At 42.8% G+C, this 21,114-nt stretch overlaps 1 protein-coding gene across 5 annotated transcripts in view, besides 1 other annotated feature; it reads right to left on the reverse strand.

The window, feature by feature from the left end:
• Positions 1-17,884, reverse strand: part of Dgk (Diacyl glycerol kinase) — a 51,171-nt gene extending 33,287 nt beyond the window's left edge. For all 5 annotated transcript variants that reach the window (NM_165568.3, NM_001273863.1, NM_001316408.1 and 2 more), the window contains exons 1-2: positions 17,422-17,884; positions 13,713-13,822 (exon numbers count right to left, since the gene is read on the reverse strand). The gene's annotated coding sequence lies outside the window, so the exon portion shown is untranslated. The remainder of the gene's footprint in view (positions 1-13,712; positions 13,823-17,421) is intronic.
• Positions 1,146-5,864: a mobile genetic element.
• Positions 17,885-21,114: the final 3,230 nt, after the last annotated feature.

Here is a 21,114-nt window from a genome sequence, read left to right on the forward strand (position 1 = left end):
ACAAAAACAAAAAAAAAAGGACGAACAGGGACAGCTGCGGAGTTCAACGGACTGCCAAGTGTCGTGCTTTTTATGCTATCCACATAAAATATTATTAGATTATGCGTTCGCTCCCCGCTCGCACACAATGGCCACCGGATTCGGATTCAGCACATAGATGTTTATGTCCCTGTTGGTTGGTCCTCTGATTGTTTTAGCCGAAACAAAATTGCCATAAAATCTAGCACATAAATGTCGGACACAGAGCCATTTTCGTGTTGCCTTCGTTTTACGCTTAAAATTGGACCGCCAAATCATTAGACTTCTTTGGCGGTCCAGCGTCCTCTATCTTTGGGCATTTGGGCAGAGCAATAATAAAAGTAAATCAAATAAAATAGCAGCATATTGCGTTTTTTATGGCCTTTAGCTTGTGGCCCTGTTTAATGGCCAACGTACTCTGATCGCGGACCCAAAATCATTTTTTCCATCACATCAATACCCATTTCGTTTATTCAAAAGTGGGTGGGTGTGGGCCCACCCACCTTGGCTCGCCTTTGGATTTTAATTAGTAAAACAAGATTTATGTTTGCAAAAAACACTCGACTTGTTCAGGTTTTTATTCATATCGGGTAAGTGTTTTGTTTTCATATCACGCAAATGCCGCATAAATATGATTTAATGGCTATAATCAGGCAAACAAATAATCATTAATCGTTTAATAAAAGCGCGTAACCATAATCCATAAATGGAAGTGTTTTTATGTTTATTACAAAAGAGAAGCGGATGTTAGTTTTGCAAGGATTTAATAATTTCATTTATAATAAGTAAAATGTGTGTGTTCAAAAATTGTCGAATTAAATAATGTGAATTAATTTGGGATTGAAATATTTCCTTGGATGTGCACTTCTCTAGCATGAACAACAATTACCACTCATAAATTTGTAAATTGCTTGCTGCTCCTGACAATTAAATTTCATTCCTTTGATGAATCGCCAATTGGGAGATATTTTCGCCATGAATGATTGAGGAGTCTTCTTCTGCCGCCCACTTGCATACAAGTGGGCATTGAATAAATAATTGCAAATCAATTGATGTCAGCCATACATAATTTATTTAGACGCCTCGCTGGACCAGAGCTCCATGCCATTCGATCGACATTTTCAGACTTTTTTTTTTTTTTTTTAATTTTTATTATTTATTGAATCTTCCCTTTGTGTTAAGAGACTAACAATAAGTGTTCAAATCTTAATCTAACTTAATTAACTTTCACTTAGTGATAGTTTTTTTTTTTCATTAATGCCCTAATAAGTTTATTGCTGGGCTGGGAGGTCGTTGCGGTGCAGCCGGCTTTGACTGCATACTCGGATTAGTTTTCTTGCGAGGGGATTTGTATGGGTGGTCAGCTTTTCGTTATACTTCGTTTTTTTCTCAGCTATTACTTCGATTACTAATTTGATTTTTAGGTCTCTGTGTATGTTTTCGTTCCGAAGGTACCACGGCGCTCCAGTGATAATTCTCAGAATTCTTGACTGTGCTCGCTGAATAATGTCTATGTTACTTCTGGATGCGTTGCCCCACAGCTCGGAGCCATAAGTCCAGATAGGTTTTAAGACGGAGTTGTATAGAAGAGCTTTGAACTCCAGACTAAGTGGAGAGCGAGCATTTATGAGCCAGTGGAGGTTCCTTGCTTTAAGTTTAAGATGTTTCGATTTGGCTTCTATATGTTTGCGCCAAGTGAGCCGCCTGTCCAGATGAACTCCCAGATATGTTACCTCGTCGGCTTGTGGAATGCATATGTTATTCAAGACCAGTGGTGGGCATGTTTGTTTGTTTAAGGTAAAGGTAACCTGCTTGCATTTTTGAACATTTATTGAAATTCTCCAGTCGGCAAGCCATCGTTCTACAGATGTTAAGTGTCGGGATAGGAGTGCCGTGGCTTTTATTGGGCATTTCGAGCGACTGAGTATCGCGGTATCATCAGCGAACGTGGAGGTTGTTAGATTGTAGTCTATGGGGAAATCCGCCGTATACAGGGTGTATAAGATTGGACCCAGTACACTGCCTTGCGGCACTCCAGCTTCGATTGCGCAATCGCGTGAAGTGCTTGAATCGCATCTTATTGCAAACACTCTGTTATATAGGTATGACTTCAGTAGCTTATGTGTGTTTTGGGGCAACAGCTTGATTATTTTAAACAAAAGTCCATCGAGCCACACTCTGTCAAATGCCTGCGCGACGTCTAGAAAAATGGCTGTGCAGTATTCTCGATGTTCAAAAGCAGTACGAATTTCTGACGTGATTCGGTTGACCTGTTCGATGGTTCCATGTTTTTCTCTAAAGCCAAATTGATGTGTTGGAAGTGTGTTGTTTATTCTAAGATGAGGGCTAATCCGAAGGAGTAGCATTTTTTCAAACAGCTTTGAAAGACATGTTAGTAAGCTTATCGGTCTATATGATGATGGCTGCGTTTTATCTTTTCCTGGCTTTGGAATCATTACTATGGTCGACTTTTTCCATTTTTGAGGGAAGTATCCAAGCTTGGCGATTGCGTTGAACAACAGGCAGATGTGAAGAATAGCACACTTTGGGAGTTCAATGAGCATTCTTGGAGTTATTAGGTCGTAGCCAGGCGATTTTCTTGGGTTCAGTTGCTCTTTGATAACCTTTGCTAGTTCACATGGTCGGAATTCAAAGGGTTCTTGAGGATCTATATTGGCTGCTATTAAAGGAGGGAGAATAAATGTGTTGGTAGAGGGATTTGGTCGGAATACATTTTGTAAATGGTCAGCGAAAGCACTGGCTCTTTCTTCATCACTTCGAAACCAGGTGCCAGAGGGACTTCGTAGTGGCATAATTGGCGCTATTGGAGTCTTTAGGTTTCTGTGAGCTCTCCAAAGAGGGTACTTAGTGCTGGTGGGAGAGAGTTGCTCGATATATGAACGTTGGCTGTTTTTTTCCTCTTGTTTGAGAGCATTGGTAAGCCTGCGTGTGGCTATCTTAAGCATGTGCTTAGTAATTGGTGATCTATTAGACTGCCAATCCCTTCGTAGGCGTCGTTTATCTAATACCAGCCGCTCGATTTCGCGATTAGTTTTGATGTAGTTTGGTTTTGCATACGTCACTGGCGGGGTTGAAGCCTTTGCAGCCGAAACTAAAATGTTTTCAAGAGTTTCCGTTGACTTGTCTATATCCTCCTTTGTAGATAATGCCGTCGTTAGTTCTATGTGTGAACAGACATACTTTTGATACCTTGGCCAGTTTGTTCTAAAATTTGTGAGTCTATACGGTGGGTCGACGATGTGGGGGCGAGTTAGCATATTTAGAAAAACAGGTGAGTGATCTGATGATAAGTCTGCTAGTGCTTCGGCGGTGACCATGTTGCGGGGGACATGTTTAGTAATTGCAAAATCGATCAGGTCTGGGATTTTTCTTGGGTCTGCTGGCCAGTATGTAGGCTTACCCGGGGATACATAGTCTAGCTTGTTTTCTGGCTTCGTAAGCGCATTGTACAATTGCTTACCCTTTGGCGACACAAGTCGAGATCCCCAATGGGTGTGCTTGGCGTTATAGTCACCCGCTGCGATGAACCTGTCACCTAGTGTGTTAAAGAATTCCATGAATTGATCCTCAGAGATTGGAAAGCGCGGTGGGCAGTAGACTGCGGCTAGAGTCGTTGAACCATTGTTGAGTTGTAAGGCTATGGACGTAGATTGTAAGTAGTTTTTGTCAAAATTGTTTAAGTGGTGGTGTTTTATGCGATTTCTGATGAGTATTCCAGTGCCTCCATGAGCTTTACCATCTGGATGATTTGTACCATAGAACAAGTATCCTGGTATATGAAAATTGTTTTTGTTTGTGAGGTGCGTTTCTGATAGTAGCATTACGTCGATGTTTTTTTTCGTAAATGAACTGTGTGAGCTCTTGTGTATGCCGTGAAACGCCATTTGCGTTCCACAGAGATATCCGTAGGGAAGCCATTATGGGGATTTTGAAGATACAAGAAGTTGAATCAGGATATTTTGGTTTTTCATGAGCTCTTGCAAAGTATTTTGCATGAACGTCATGAAGTCTTTCATGCTTTGCTGTAGGGATAGCATCATAGCTTCGATGCCACTTTGTTGTGTTTGTTGGATGTTTGTCGGTGTATGTTCGGAATGAGCAGTTCTTGTCGGTGGGGCGGGCACTTCTAGTCCGGATTTTAGGGCGCTAGCGAAAGAAATTGTTGGAGTAGTGCTTGGGACAGTTAGGGGTGGTTGAAAAATCGGTTGCGGAGAGTAGAAATTGACTTTGTTGTATGTATGTGCTGTGGCAATACGTTTGTTTAGGCGGCTCTTCAATTCTTTGTACACCACACAGCCTCTGTAGTTTGCAGTATGTTTTTCCCCGCAGTTACTGCATTTCTTCACAGACTTATCGTCCTTGTTTTTGGGGCAGTTTGCGGTAGTATGAGGTTCGCTACAGACAACACATACGGACTTAAGGGTGCAGTATGCCTTGGTGTGGCCGTATTCTTGGCAATTAGTACATTGAACTGGATTGATACGTTTGTGCGGCTCCTCCACGGTGATCCTCCGATGTAGCAAGTACTGTAAATTGTATATTGGGTGCACTTCGTTTTTCTTTAGTGCCTGGAGCTCTGGTTCGAGTTCTATTTTGAATAGTGGCTGCGGAACTTTGTCTTTGTTTAAAATATTAATAGCTGTCTTTGCAGAAAAGTTTTTGGCCTTCAGAGCCTCAATTATCTCAGCTGGTGTCACTGTTGCTTCAATGCCCTTAAGTACTACCTGTAGCCCTTTGCAACTTTTTAATTGGTATGTGTAGTAGTTTTTACCAGCATCATTTAGGTATTTAGTCACTATACGGTGGTCTGCTTCTGTTTGGATCTGTAGTTTTATTTCATGAATATTTCCTTTTTTAAGTGGGATAATGTGGAACTTGCTGTCACCAATCAAAGCAACGAGTTTATTTACAAGTGCATTTGTACTTTGTTCTCGTATGAAAATTGGTGGAGGCCTGGTCTTTTTTGGTTCCCCTACCGTTTTTTCGTTGGGTTGTTCGGTCGCAGAATCAGCCAAGATAGCATATCGGTTTGAATTATTTACTGCAGAGTTTTCATTGCCGTTGTTGGTTCGATTGATTTTGGGTTGATTACCTGCCTTATTGTTTTGAGGGCTGAGCTTTCTCTTGATTTGGATGTAGCGATCCATGCCAGTCTGCACAGTCGAAATCGACTTCTGCTTTTGTTTTGATTCTTCTTTACGTGCATTATTGTTGTTGCAAACGGTCAGTGCTGCTGAATTATTTACAGCTGGCACAGCGATAATTAGTTGGGCCGCTGACGAAGTTGATGTTGTGGCAGTTGCCAGTGAGGTCACTGCACTCGTTATTGCAGTGTTACAGTTACCCGGGACGGTCGTTTGGCGCTGCGAGAGGAGCGGGGTAGGAGAGGCGGTCTCTTCGCTCCACGACTTGTGAGCCGAAGCAGGCAGAGAGGGAGAGCAAGAACGCGGTCTGTCGTTCGCTGAGGGCAAAAGTTTCGAGTTAGTTGAAGGTGAGGTTGCTCGATCACCGATTTGCGGTGAGACGAAAGAAAAGTATGCATTGTTGCGTTGTAAAGAGAGCCGGCGCTCGTCTTGTTCACATTGTCGCTGAGAACGTATGTCGTTTTGATTCATTGTTCTAAGTCCACATATAACAATTACCAGAACAATATGGAATAATTATTTATTTTAGTAAATAATTACTATAGTCAATAATTGTTAGTTGTGCAAACTGCACTTTACACTTTGTGTTTAACTTTCACTATACTGTTGTAGTTTTTAGAACTTGCTATTCGTAGCTTGAAAGAAACACGTCTCCACCCGAAGACTGTGGAATGCCGAATGCCGAATTTTCAGACTTAATTTAACTTTTAAATGCATACGCATACGCTACACGTTCGTATGCAAACAGGACCCAAAAAAAAAGGCCGAGACGAACAACACTGCTTTAATTAACGTGGCTGATTTGATCGGCAGAAATAAATCCATCAGCACCGGCAAGCCATGCATAAATTCGAATATATTCAATCGACTGGCTCGTCCCTTTGGCATTCAGGGCTTCGAGTGCGGAAAATGTTTATCCCGCCGAATTTGAATGGCAACCAGAGTTTGCTTTTATGAAATTGACATTATTGTTTATCTGATGCGTGGGCCTGCCTCGCAGTAACTCCCCAATTGTTTTCGCCTGACAATAATACAAACAGCCAGCGAAATGCGAAAAAACACGCTGCATGATTGTCAATAACCAGTGCACATAACTCACTCGCCTCTGTTTTTATTTTAACTGAGTGCACATCAGCCTCCAGCAATCGGAGTCCTGAAATCTGGATCCTGGATCCGGGATCCTGGATCCTGAACCCTGCAGCCCGAGTCCTGTCAGCAGCAATGCTCCTATTTCAGGCACTTATGCCGCACATTTTGGGACAAGCCGAGGTAAAAATACTTGGATATTGGAGAAAACCAATTTGGCTTTTCTATAAGCAACTACAAATAGATACGTTTTATGTATTTAGTTCAGTAAATAGGAGTTTGTTGCATAAACACCTGGTATCTTAGTAAACTGCTTTGGTTAAAGCTGTGTGTCTTTTATGCCTTTTAATTCATTCTTTTACTTCTGTTACCTTGTTAAGACAGCACTTTTCGCCAATTTATTTGTCAGTAAGGATAATAGTTTAGATTTCGAATCATCGAGCTGCTGGCAATCGGAAAATCCTCTCTTAATCCCGGAAATTTCTGGTCTAAACAAAAGTGTTAGCATACTTTTCGGGGAATGTGTGAACGGAGCTGCGGGGCTTACATGCATGTTGCATGTGGCACCCAATGTGGCATGTGGCTGCCGTGCGGTATGCCCGCTCGCCAAACCGTAGGGCTTCGTCGTAAGCTGCCATGTGGACACAGCCGCATCGAGGGTCAGTGGAAAAAGGGAACGAAAAGGGAAACAATTGCAACATACTAGCTTTTATTCATACACCCATTGAGGAGCATTCATTAATGTCGGTTGAACCATTCCTGCGAAGAGGTGTTTTTTTTATCCCCGACCCCCGCAGCAAATGTCACACACCATGCCCACGGAGTCGAACTGCCGGCGGACCGGACATGTGCTGCACTAAATAAAATACGGGGATAAAAACACGGAAATACCGCAGTGCAGTGAGAGGGGAACCTCGAAGGGAAGCCCCGGAGCAATTAAAAGCGTGGATATATATGGCAGGGCGCGGCTGCGGAGTAAAATGCAATTGTGTTCCACTGACTTTGACAGAGGCCGTCGCGAATGTCTGCTGGCCAGGCATGGTCCCAGCTGCACTGAAAGAAAACGGCATGGCAAATCCAAGGAATTCATATCTCACTTAATTGAATAACAGTGATGGCTTTCAAACAGTCAAGTTGATTCCAAATTCCCACTACCGAGAATTACAAGGAAAGTTGAAAACAAATGGTTGGACAAACAAGAAGGTAGGTTTTTAATTGGGTACTTTAAAAAAATGTAAAGTTTTTTCTCACAAAAATGTAGGAAATGTTTTAACATTTTCATATACATTACGCTCGACTTTATACTTATTCTTTGTGAATGTATAAGTGAGCTATGAACATTCCATTCTAAAGCAAGTATCTCCAAAAAGAAAGCAAAGAAACATTTAATTGAATAATGTATTCGAAGGCTTAAATGTATTTGAAATGTATAGAAAAATGGCTGACCATATTTCAAAGAATTGTACCTATTTTGTTTGATATTAAACTGTTTACACTGAAATAAAAACATGTATGGTGCATTAAGTTCTTTCAGGAGAATACATTTTAGCCAGGCCCTGAATCTTTATCACAAGGATAATCTTTGGGAACAATGGAATCATATAACACTTGTATTCAAAACTAATGCATTTGAGTCCATGTCAGATTCAATTCAACGCATTTTCCTAATCTCCCAGACCAGACGACACTGGTCATGGAGCGCAGGAAGCGCGCTTTAATCATGGCGTCTGGTCGCGTCCTTTTTGCCTTTCTTGCACACTTCCGCTTGTCAACTTGTGAAGGGGGGCGGGGGCGGTACCGGAAACGGGGGTCGGGTAATCACAGGGCGGAGAAAGCAACGGAGAAAGCGAAAAGCGCGCTGTCATTGTTGTTTCGCTTCGCTTCGTTTGAGAACGGCTGTATTTGCCGGCGCGACTCTATAGTTCCACAGTTCGCCTGCTTTGGCCATGGCTGCAGCTCCTTTATCAAATGCTGGCCAGGCACAATCAGCCGCGAGACTGGAGGCGCTGGCAACAAAGGAAGATGACAACTGTTTCTGGAGGACACGGGACTGGGACTCAATACACAGCGCTCTTCGCTTTTGTGACAGCAATTGAATCAAATTTATTGTCTGCATCCGATGCCATGCAGTTTCCACTCGACGTCCTAGTAGCGAACCCATTGTCAGCGCGGCATGTAATGTCACGTCCTGTTTTTACGAGGATCAAGTGCACAAAGTATGACGCCGGAGCGGTTGCGAATGGAAAAAAAAAATTAAATATAAATGAGATTCGCTCGTGGATTTGGCTCTAAGCTCTAAGCGACCAGCACTCGAGCGATAAAAAATGTCAATAGCCCGCGGAAAATGGCATTAGAAGCATCCATCCGCACAGAAATATTGTTGGCTAGGAAAATAAATAATGGCTACAGAAATTGGTAATAGATTCGGTGAGTTGAATGGGTTTCGAAGAGGATATATGGATGGAATCCAAGTGCATATTACTAATATTGTCAGGGGAACCTGATTTAAATATTCGCATACTTAAGACAAAGTTCAGCTGGTACTACCCTCTCCAACTAACGTTGATCTACAGGGTATCACCTCGCCCCATTGGCCTTTGTTTGCGTTCAGTTTTCCAGCAGCGTGGTCATGAAAAATGGTTTTCCGTTTTTCCCCTCCCCAGCTCACCCATCTCACTTTAAAATGAAGAACCGAGTGATGCAGACATTTCGTTCTTTGTACTTCTGTGCGATTTAATTGCTGTTAATTGGCCAGCTAAACAGTTGATGTTACTTTGTTTTATTGCCAGCAAAATGGAGCTGGGTGTTCGGGCAACTTTTAATTTTATTTACGCCAAAAGACCGACAAGTACGTGCCGTGAATGCGTAATTAATGCTCGAACATGTTTTATGCCAAAAATAACTCCGGCAGCAAAGTATTCCGCTAGGAGCAGCGCAGGATGTGGCAGCCACGGGCCAAAAGGAAGTCGGCGAAAATTCCCAGCAAAGCCTGGCCAAAACCATAAAAGTAGGCACCATAACCGAACGCCCTGCGCCACTCCCGCTTTAACCCTTTCGCCTCCCGATTCCCGTGCCATTCCGCCTCGTCATCTGCTGCAGTGGGAGAAAATGATGGACTAGAATGGCTGAAAATCACATAAAGTTTGATAAGCACTGCACTAAGTACTAGAAAACTGAACATGGAAGAGAACAGCAAAGTTTCCCCTATATAATAATCTAAATAAATAAATATTTCTTCTACTGCCGTTGGCGATTATCCCATCTGTTTACATTAACTTTATGTTAACTAGGAAGCAAGCCATAATTAATTGAGTTCCTGGTTTATTTGGCCAGTTTTCTGCCCAGTGTTCCCCAATGTGCTAAAATACATTTCCGTCCGGGCTGCTCGAGAGTTTTCCCTCCGGCGAGCTCGCCCTCTGACTTTTCACTTTGATCGACGGCCGGGCAGCCTTCAATGGAAATTGATGACGCCACACCTCGCCTGCCCCATTTCCCATGCCCCGAGGGGCATGTTGTATTGGGAGGTGTGTTCATCTTCGTCTTCATGTTCATGTTCATGTTCATGTGCCGGCGAGTTTAATTTCTTGAACAATAAAAACTGTTTTGTCTTCGATAAACAGAAGCGTGCTGGAGGAGCTGGCCGTGCATGCCGGCGATCTATAAAAATAGACAGCCAAACAAACAAATCGATGCCCGAATGGAGGGACGCCGCGTCTTTCGGCACATATAAAAATACGCCGTGATCTTATGGCCGACCTTACACATTTGCAGCACCTGGCCAACTAGCCAACTAGCCAAGTAGCCGGTTCCAACCAATGTGGCAACCACTAGCCAGCTGGCCAACAGAGATGACAGTTTTCGCTATGGTTTCCACTGCACTTCTTTCCCGAGTAGGAGAGCTCCATTGATAACATTTTGGATAAGAAAGATATTCATTTCAATTAGAAATTAAGTATTTCCAATCAGTAGATTCTATTCTATCTATTATTGATTGATTTCAAATTCGATCAGCACTTGTACTCAAAAATCAATCCGAATCAAACGAAACACGGAAATCGCAGCGAATCGCGATGGAAGGAAAGGCGATTTGATTGAATTGGCGCAATTAGAAAGATTTCCAGATTTGCTCGCCTTGTTTGAGTTTGTTTTGGTTGCGGTTTTAGCCGCTTCCCGAACTCGTGGATGTTTACACGGATGCCACGGCTCCTCATTTCCCCTGCGGTTAAATATTTGATGAATTAAAGTGGAAAATTTTTTGCCCGCACAGGGAAAAAGTCCTGCAAGGAGCGGAAAGTCAAGTGCCTAAGCTCGGACCTTCTTTAAGCGGAATTTCGCTGGATTTCCTCTCCTTTTACTTATTTTTTTGCGCTATTTTTGGGGATATTTAAGCCGGACCACGCCCCTCTGGTCAGAGTGACAGATGAGAAATAGCAGCACTTCCTGGGCCAGTGGCCAAATCGATGCGGATTCGGATTCGGATCCGGAGTCCGATTCGCTTTGGCCTGCAGCAATGTCCGCACTTACAACACACAACCTAAAATAGCAAACGCTTTTTGGCTGCCCCAGATTACAAGCGCACATGTATAGGGAAAATAAATCTGTGTGGTATCTCGTAACCAAGTGAATACAGTGAGAGAAATGCGATTAATAAAAAAAAATAAATAATATTATATTCGGTAAAATGAATAGAATTGCATTAAAGTGTGCCAATGGCATTTGCCATCCAATTAAATGTTTACGAATTAAAAACCAAATAATAATATAAGGTATAAACAGTATTCAAGCGATGTAATAAGTATTTAGGAATAGTATGCAATGTATCTTCAAACATCACTTAGTAGAGTATCTTTGAGCTTGAAAAACCCCGATTGAACTCGAAGTGAATGACAAGACTGTAGGATGATATAACTAAACCATGAGCATATAAATCACTTGTGTGGTGTTCCATACGTGTTTGTTTTCTCAGTGCAGCGCACAGCGCGTAGCACTCAACACCCGATTGGCCTCTGACGTCAGAGCCCCTTTCGACCGCTGCGAAAATGGCCATTGAAATGTTGACGTCGACGGCGTTGCGAGTAACGGATTTGTCTTTGCCCTGTTATTGTATAACTCACAGATACTCCCGGTGTGCAAGTGTGCAAGTGTGCGAGTATGTGTGTGTGTGTGTGTGTGTGCGTGTGCGGTATCTGTGCGGTTTATTGACATTCAGCGGCTAGTGAGTGTGTGAGTATTTGTTTTGGTCAGAGCCAGATCCGGAGATAGATGAAAAATTGATTGTGCTTCACCTCAACAATTTGGCAAGCTGAAAAAATACACGCCCGGCATATTCAGTCATCATTCATGTGTGTCAATTAGGGCTTCCCGGCGATTGCACAATGCACTGGAATGCAGTCGTACGTCATCGTCACCAAAGTCATCATCATCAGATACTCTCGGAACTCTCAGAAGTAGGCTGGGATTATGCTCGGGTTGCCTCTGACAACACAGTTCGCCAGCATGGAGATGGAATGCCTGACACATGTAACGCATTTCGATCACTCGAAAGTCGAATAAATCAAAGACATGACAAAATATTGAAGGCATTTGTCGCCACGCGTTGCCGGCAACAAATACAAAGACAAAGGCCGCTCAGCCGACGGGGAAATGCAAAGGCGGAGGCAACTTTGACTGGCAGTTTCGACAGGCCAAATGCGCAGCGATATCTGTCGTCCCATCAAGGAAAGAAGTTAACATTCCTCGTGCAAAAATAATGACATATTTTCCGGTTTGCCAAGGAATATTTCAGTTAAAAAACAAAAAGTTAAGCTCACGCACTCAGATGTGTGCCGCATGAGGGTTATGTTCCGTATTTGGCATAAAAATGATGAAAATTATTCACAAATAAGGTTTTTTTTACTTAATCGTAAGATTGCAATGATGATAATCGGAATGAAATATTTATGAAAGGAGAAAAGCATACTTTTTGTCATAGGAAGATATTGCACACTCATTTTTCTCAACTTCGTAGAATCACCACATTTGGTGACCATCTCTACGCACGCACACACTCACACATTCCAGGACGATTCTTCACAGCACGTTACCCCTGAATGGCACATCCCGAAACGGACTTTGGATTAGAAGCGTCCTTGTGGGCCGTCCATTTGCGCGGCAGCAACAGCACTTTTCTTTCCGAAGGACCAGGCACCCACACACACACACACACACGCACTGGCACACTCACACAAGCGCACATTCTTGACGGGGCTGTCAGACGCCATTATCACATATTGCCGTCACTTTGCGTTCGCCAATGCCGCTGTATTTGTGGCCGTAATGCGCATATACCCAAACACTCTCGTATGCCAAAGGTCCTGTCCGAGTCCTTATTCGCATTGTCGCATATCCGCAACTGGGACATATGCAAATGGTAAATGGTGGATGGCAAATGGCAAATGGTAAACGGTAAATGGTAAATGGTGAATGGTGAAAGGCAAATGCCAAGTCGGTCAAATCGCTTTCGCACATGAGCCTTATTTGCATCTCATTAACATCCGGAGCTCTCGGGCTTCAACAATGGCCGTCGTGTCATTTCCGCTGCTATTTCTATTCCCATTCCCATATCCATACCCATACCTATCCCATTTCTATTTCTACTTATATTTCTATTTCTACTTTTATTTCAATTTTCCAATATGCCAAGGGTCGGATAATTATTGCACCAAAAATGGATTATTGGCGGGACACGCCTAATGAGCATGTCCTGCGATGATTGACATGATGTGATGCGATGCCATGCGATGTGATGACTGTGTGCGCGGGGTAGTTAATGTCACATATTTTGATAAATTGTTTTACGACCATAATTTGTGCAGCTTTTATCGCCTTTTTGTAATGGCTTTCTATTAGTGTTTTATGCGCCGTAAAAGTAGCTCCACAAAACACGCATTCATCATTATGCTGATAGTTGATGGCAGTGGCAACAAAATGAAATTCAATTATTTACACGCCTCTCGACAGGCGTCTTTTTGCATTTTATGGCAGCGCAAACAGGCCGCACTCTTATTTATTCAGCATTCTGTTGAACACGCGCTCAAATAATTTGTATTTGGCATAACCTTTTGGGGCCGGCGCCAAACAGGGCCAAACAAGGGTTAACAGCCATGTCCCAGACAGATACACATGCATATTTAGATACAGATACGGATACGCTGAAAAAACAACGCATGGCGTTTACCTTTGCATAACAAAGAATAACTTGATAAACTCCAACCCCAGTAGTTGGGAAATCCAACTCAGAAAGTATTAGATGTGCATACTACAAGCGCTCCATCTTCAAGCTAACTTTTTTCCCTGTGCACAGATACAAGATACTGGAATGATGTTGCCGATGGATGGGGACTGTTTACATTTTGATGAGCCCGAAGAAGCGAATTATTTGACTATTTATACGTGTTTACATACCTCTGTGCTGCTTCTTCCGCGCTGGTTCTCCAATAGAAAGGGACGGCGACAGGGGAGCGTGCCGGAAAGAGACGGGAGATGGGTGGGCTCCGCCGCGGGCTTAGTGCATCCTGCAAAGAAATTAGCGCACAGAAAGTCAGCGGAAGTTGTGAGGAAATCTTTAGCGCAAACATTCAGATAAGGCTAAACAAACCCTCCCATGTTTGTGGGGCAAATATTATTGTTGTTCGTACTCAATCGCTTTGGTGAACAAAATTAGACGAATACTGGTGTTTTACGTTTGGTTGTCAGGAGTATTATTAATTCAACGGTTTTGCTTTTGCTTTTAATCAAGGCACCCAAGTTCGCCAACAAATAGTTGCGTTGATTACACAAGTACTTTCTTGGCCAAGTCCTGAACCGGTGGTTGTGTCCTTGAAGTTTCTCGGCGAGCCTCAGAATTTGCCCCGTAATAAATTCATCTTAATATCCCAGCAATGTGGAAGTTTCGGTCGTCTGAGCGCATTTTTCATTCTAATGGAGTCGTCTGCACGATGCAAGCAAACTTTTCTCCTTTGCACCGCCGCAAACAATGCCAAATTATATATATACATAGGTAACACATGGGATAGATTCGAGAAAGTACAGGATGGGCTCAAGAACAAAGTAACAAAGTAGATCAATCATATAAAAGGATTAACTTCTTTTAACATACACAAGTATAGAAATTCTAAATAAAATTGTAAATATATAATTTAATATATATATATTTTTCAGTGACTAGTGCTATTATCTCATCCACAACTGTAACTACAGGCACTCGCCTTGCATCCCATGGCGTGGAACACATGTTAAATACTGTGAATAGTGCAAAACTTTGACAACAAAGTTTGTTGCTGAAATTATTTCTGCGTTGTTCAATGTGTGAAATGAAAATTATTTCGGCTCGAAGCCCCAAAAGAGCTAGTGCATGTGGGAAATGGGGTTTTAATCAAGTTTGAGCGAAGTTCATTAGCGAGCCACGGACAAACAGGGCGTATGCGTAATGTGGCTGCTTGGAGCGGGCGGTTCAATAGTGAATCCAAACTTCGATTAGCCGCACTTTGCGTGGCGATAAGTTGCTACCATTAAATGCTCGTTAGTAGTCATTGCCATATCTGTGTTTGCAGTATTTGGCAAATTATCAGCCAACGAATCGTTTGCGTTGCTCCTCTAATCAGCGCTGGGCAAACAAAAAACTGACATGAATGAAATTTACAGAGTACCACGAATGGCTCTTTTTCGTTACACTGGCCAGCAGGATTTTCGTTCAATGTTAATATAATAATAAATAGGCCATTAAATTCTTGTTTGTAAGAAATGGCAGGGATTTTTAAATAGAAATGTCCACAATGGATGGAATGAAAATGTTCGACGACCTTGACTTTTTGTGAAAGACGAGAGAACATATTTAACTATATATATTTTGAATTCTTTTTTTCAATGGAAATTCAAGGCCATCTTTTGCTTCCCCCATAATTTGTTTGCCTGAATTTGGCTTTAGAACAAATTGTAAAAGTAATTCCTCATTGTCTGCCAAGCCATTGTTACGGCGAACTTTGTTGCCTAGTGTTATGAGTTGGGCTGCGTATCTTTCTTTCGTATCGCGCATCTAACCGCGGGCTGGAAAACTGGTGGAAAACGGGCGAAACTTTAGTGGGAGTGCGCCACGCCCCTGGGCAAAACGCTTGCCTCACTGATTTGCGTGTGCAGCACACACAACAAAAAGTAAATAATGATAAAACACAAAAAAAAAAAACACCGGACTGGGTGTGGGCTCTCGGATATTTGGGATACTTGGGTGCTGTGTCACATTTCTGTTGCGAGCTTCGTGCCATTTTTGCCATTTTGTTTGCTTGGCTGGCTCGGTGCGACGCTGCGGCTTATCACATAATTTGAATAAAGTAGCTGCAATCTTGTGTCAGTTTATCGCAAATTAGAGCGACAACGGACAGGGGTGCAGATAAAAACAGCAGCTAAGTAGCAGTAGAAGTACAAATTGTCTTTAGCATCAGGAGTCTAGGTGGTAGCTGGTAGGTGGTAGATGGTGCGATGTAGCTTTAAGAACAATATCGAGCATACGCCCTGGTGTCTGGATGCACTTGCTGCCCCCCAATTTGCTTACTTTGTGCGGCAAAATCGAATTATGCACGTGAGAGCGGCGAAAGGTGAGCAAGGGGCAAAAGTGAATGGGCGAAATAATTGAATCAGGAGCAAATTGCAGGACATGTCGCCCGCCAGCCTGCTGGCAACTGTCTGCTCCTTTTTCCACGTCACGGCTGTTGCTGTTGCTGCAGCCTTTTTCCCGGACGTTAAGCAAATTGCTTGACACTTTTAATTATGGAAATCGACTAACGCTCTGATGGTTCGCGAGGATATGAGGGTTTTTATACGAATTGCGGCAGTCAGCATTCGTCACTTCACTTTTCCTGGTAAACGTCTATTTAAATGTGAGAACATCAACAATCCAGCCAGAGGCAATGAAACGGCTAAATCGGCCCATAAACTAAAATAAATCGAATCTGCTTGGGACGAAATGAAACGTATTCGAGCGCGGAGTGAATCGAACATTAATCCACCAGCAATGGGCATCTGCCCCTTTTGCAAAATGCCAAAAATACGCAATCAAAATTTCTGCGAATTTCGCGGGGCGCCGTTAATAGGAAAGCCGTTTTTCCTCCAGCAGTGAAAAGCTAATGAAAGGGGAAATCAAATCGAAAATTCAGCGTCACGCGAATTATGACCGCTGCACGATAATTGTTGTATACAGAGAGAGCTATAATAAAAACGCCATTTTTAATTGATGAGTAAATATTTTTGTAAAATGTAGAATAGAATTAGGACCTTTTAGACCAGGCAAAATAAAAATGAAATAAACTTTTTAAAACATGTATGGTATACTATAAATGTTTCTTACATTATTGACTTTATTGACTGGCATACAAATAGAGAACAAAAACAAAGAATTATCTTGCTTAATACTCTTATAAATAAAAATCAAAAATTGTGATTATCACAGACAAATCTTTTATAATAAAATATGCAATCTATAAAATATGAAATATAAATAAATAAAACTTGTTCGTTTGAAGGCGCTAATGTAGTTTGCGAGATCAAAAATTTATATTGACATTTTCAGGTGAAAACGCCAACTTTGTGAAGAGCATGTGTTTACTTTTTTTCCCAGCAAGCACTTTTCATCTGCAAAGGAATCCCTCTGGCTTCCTTGCGTTTCACGGAAATGTGTCGGAAAACATTTGCCTGTCAACGGGGTCATAATCGAACACGTCTGTATGGGGTATACATATGTATGTACTTGATGGTTTGGTGCGGGGCATGGGGAACATTTGGTAATTGCACCTCGGGATGCTTAACATGATGCACTGGCACCGCGAAATATTAAGACTGCCGCGGGCCAGGCAATATCGGGCATTATTTATTTACACACTGGTCTCCCGGTTCTTTATGTCATCATAGTGGCTTGGCTTTCCATCGGCATTTTCGGCGGGTGAGTGAGTGGCTGCTCTTTTCCGCTGTGACTCATGATGAAATGAAATGAATTTTCCGAGCATACCGACACCGAAGGTGTCTGAAAATTTACATATTCCCGGCCAGAAACTGGATCGCACTCCAGTCTTTGGTTAATTTGAGGGCACCCCACGTGCACTCACACCCACGCACTTTGGCTCACCTTTTCGCTGGATGGGTTTTTCCTGGTTGTCCTCGCTTTTCCTGCTTTCCCCTCAAATTAATGCTGCAGCCGAGGACCTGGCAAGTGCGGCTCCCTTTGCTGTTGTGGCACTTTTCACTAGCATATTTTGCTGCGCAGTTTGACGCGTGTAATTGTAATTTATTCACGCTTAAACCCGGCACATGGCGAATGTTGAACAGTTTCTGTTTACACTCACTTTGAAATCATTTACAAGGTGTTTTCCTGCGATATCGCTATATCTTCGCGAAGGGGCGAAGATAAAGCATTTTTTATTTTCATTAGTTTTTATGGTTTGTTATGGTTTTTCGCTTCTTTTTTTTTGTTTGTTTTTATGTTTACTACAAAAATATATGGGTTTGTTTCGGGGGTTTTTACTGATGAACTCAAGACCGTTTCTTGATTTTCGGGGAGCTTTGCAGCTCTTTTTCCCAGATGCGATCGCCGGCACGTCCACTAACGAAGTGAGGGCTGCGGCCACTGGGGCTTTCTTTTATAGCTGCCCGCTCTTTGCGCCCGCTCTCTTTCTCACTTCCTCTCTCTTCCAGCTTTCTTTCTGTTATCAGTGGCTTCGCTCTTCTTTTCCGCCAGTCTCTTAAACAGCTGAGCGACTCTCTCTTAGCGCACTTTAGAATGCACTTTCTTATCAGCGCCTCTCGCATCTTGTGACGTCACCGTGGAGTACTTGCCCAATTGCACGTGCTCTGCATGTATGTTTATGTGCAAGGAAGTGCATAATGGACGTGGGCTTTGGTGACTTGTGGCTATAAATTAGCCAATAACCCTTGTGCTTGTCCACATTTTTAGCTGCTCCCCTTGTTTATTTACACTTTTCTCTCCTTCAACGCTTTTTGCTCTCCGCCACTTGTTCTTTTGTTATTGTTATTGTTACTGTTACTGTTGTGCCTTTTGCATCTGGGCTCTTTGTTGATTTATCTGAAAATACATTATCCTGAAGTGGCGCATAACTTAAACTCCCACTCCCCCTGGGAATTTAATATGAATAAATGCTTACAGCAAAAGTTTCGAATATGTCTGTGTACTTTTCAGGCTCTCTCGATAAGCAGCCCCTAGACTTCAGACAAAGTTTCGGCGTTTTTAAATTACGAAAGTTTATTCTTGGCTATGTTTAATTGTTTCCAGTTATGCTGCGTTCGTGTAGTATTTGAATTGGGAAAGGGCATTCGGAAATGTTAAATTTGCTAGAGGAGTTCATATGAAAATAAAGACTAAACTAAAATAGTTTTGGAAATAAAAGAATGAAAATATAATGGGATGACTTAATCATTCCTTTACCTTATTAATTATTTATTATTTCCTTTACCTTAAATATTGTAATCCATAGTATAGAATTTAATAACTTAAAGGATCCTACAATTACTGCCATGAAAAATCAGTTATTTGGTGCTTGTCCTGCCGATTTCATCAAAAAAATCCCTGTGAAGCGAAATGTGAACCATATGAAGCATAGATTAAGCCGGAATCTGCCACGAGAATTGCTGAGAATGTACTGTCGAAAAAAAGGACTTCCTCCGGTTCCATTGCTCCGCGGCTACGCATAAAAATTCGCATCAATTTTTCTGCGCTTTACAGCAGATTGCCACTTCTGGGCCCCATCTCGCCACTTGCTTTTTCTACAGGGAGTCCAGAGTCCTGGCTCGCACACACACACACACACACACACAAGCAGGCGCACGCACACATTCGCATTCAGTGAGATGGGCATGCAAAAGCGTTGCTATTTTATCGTTGCCTACTTTCAGGCAGCCGCCATCAAGCTGTGCCAGAAATTGGAACTCGTCGTCCTCCCACTGCCACTGGCCTGCTGCCCCCCGCCCCACCCCACTGCCTCCGCCTACTCTCCTTTATTTTTAGCAGAAGCATAATTTTTTATTGATTGGATTTCAGTGAAAATCACTTCCGGCGATAAATTTGTTATGCAGGCAGCGATTCGTTCAGTTATGTATGTCCTGGCATTGGCTTTGCCATCAGCTTTCCTTTGACTTCGCAAGAAACAGGAAGAACTTCCGTGCTGGCGGAGGAATATCTGAAGCCCGGCTGACATTTTACAGGAATACGAAATACTGAATACTGAATGTGTGTGTTTTGATTTATTTTATTTCTGCGTCAATGTCAATCGAATCTGCAGACTTCGAGGGGGATATCCTTGCTTGTTTAACTCGGAATTTGTTTGTTTGGCTTTCCTCATGGCTTTCCCCATGCACTAATGGCCGATGGGGCTTGGCAAATGGGAATGGAAATGGCAAAACGGCAAATGGCTACGAGTATTGACAAAGAAAATTTGCAAACTGTTTGCCTTACATTACATATGATGGCCGGGAGCGCTGGGCTGGCAAAGGGGAGGGGGGAGAGGTTAGCTACGAAAAGCCTTTGGGCCAAATCAAATACGAGCACAAATTCCCACAAATTACTGCAAAATGTTATCAAAAAGCCAGCTACGATGGCTGGTAATTTAATATTTCAATCCCCGGGTCCACGGGGTCATTGATCCTGGCTATGACTGGCTACGTTGTCCTGCCAACCAGTAACGGGGCTATGAGGATAAACATTAAGCATCGAGCGGCGTAAAATTGTGGCAAATGAACCACTAAAGACACGTCCATAACAACAGCTGCTGACCCACACACACACACACACGCACACACACTCACAGCAGAAGCAGTCCGAGGACATTGGGCCTGCCCTAAGAGAACCGTGACGTCACATCTCCTTTGCCAAGAGAGGCAGCCAGGCAGATGAAGAGCACTCGGTTGGCAGCGCCTGCGCGGAGCAAGGACTCTTTGAACTTCCGGCTAGCGCAGCGACCATATGACATCATTGAAAACAAACCCCAAGCTTTGGTAATGAAATTATGCGTTTCTTTGCCATTTTTGCCACCGCCTTGGGTTGCTTGCAGGCGAGAGTGTGTGCGTGCCGTGTCGGTGTGAATAGTTTTTGGCTTCTGCTGTGGCGCCTATGGGAGCGCTGACGTCACTGCTGCCATCGCCGCCGCTGCCTGTGCACTCGAATGTAAAATTGGCAAATAAATAGGATTTGATATTTAACGTCCCGCTGCAAGGAAGCCATGCGCAGACGATGGTGACATAAGACCGAGTCGGAGCAGCCAAACAAAATACCATCGCCGACTGCAGTGATGCCATCGATTTTGGAGGGCACAAATCTGGCTATGGAGCCATTAAGGAGAAAATTAACCATTCTTTTTCATTTACTTTAAATATTTCTAGTTTATATGTAGTGCTTAATGTTCAAAGATTGAAATTTAGGTAAGCAAGCATAAATTGAATGCTTAAGTTTCGAGTAAGGAGACGGCTCTTTCAAAAGAATTTTATCATTTATACGGAAGGGCAGCAGAACAAACGGACAGAGAGGCAGACGGACGGATGTTGCCAAAACGTCTTTGCTAGTGATCCTGACAAAAATAAACTACAGTGTAATTCCAACAATATGGTATGCTTATTATTGACATTTTATTTAATTGGACCTGTAGCCATAAAACAGCTAAGAAGACAGTATTTGTCAGGTGACCGTTGGGTGGGCAAAGGTCACCGAAGCCGAAGGAAGACAATGACATTTCGGTGGCCTAATTGAATCATGAGCACGTGCACCATTTCCCGGCTTATGTATGCGACTTTTCAATCATCGTCCTGCCCCCAG

The sequence above is a fragment of the Drosophila melanogaster genome, chromosome 2R (genome assembly GCF_000001215.4).
Source record: "Drosophila melanogaster chromosome 2R".
NCBI lineage: Eukaryota > Metazoa > Arthropoda > Insecta > Diptera > Drosophilidae > Drosophila > Drosophila melanogaster.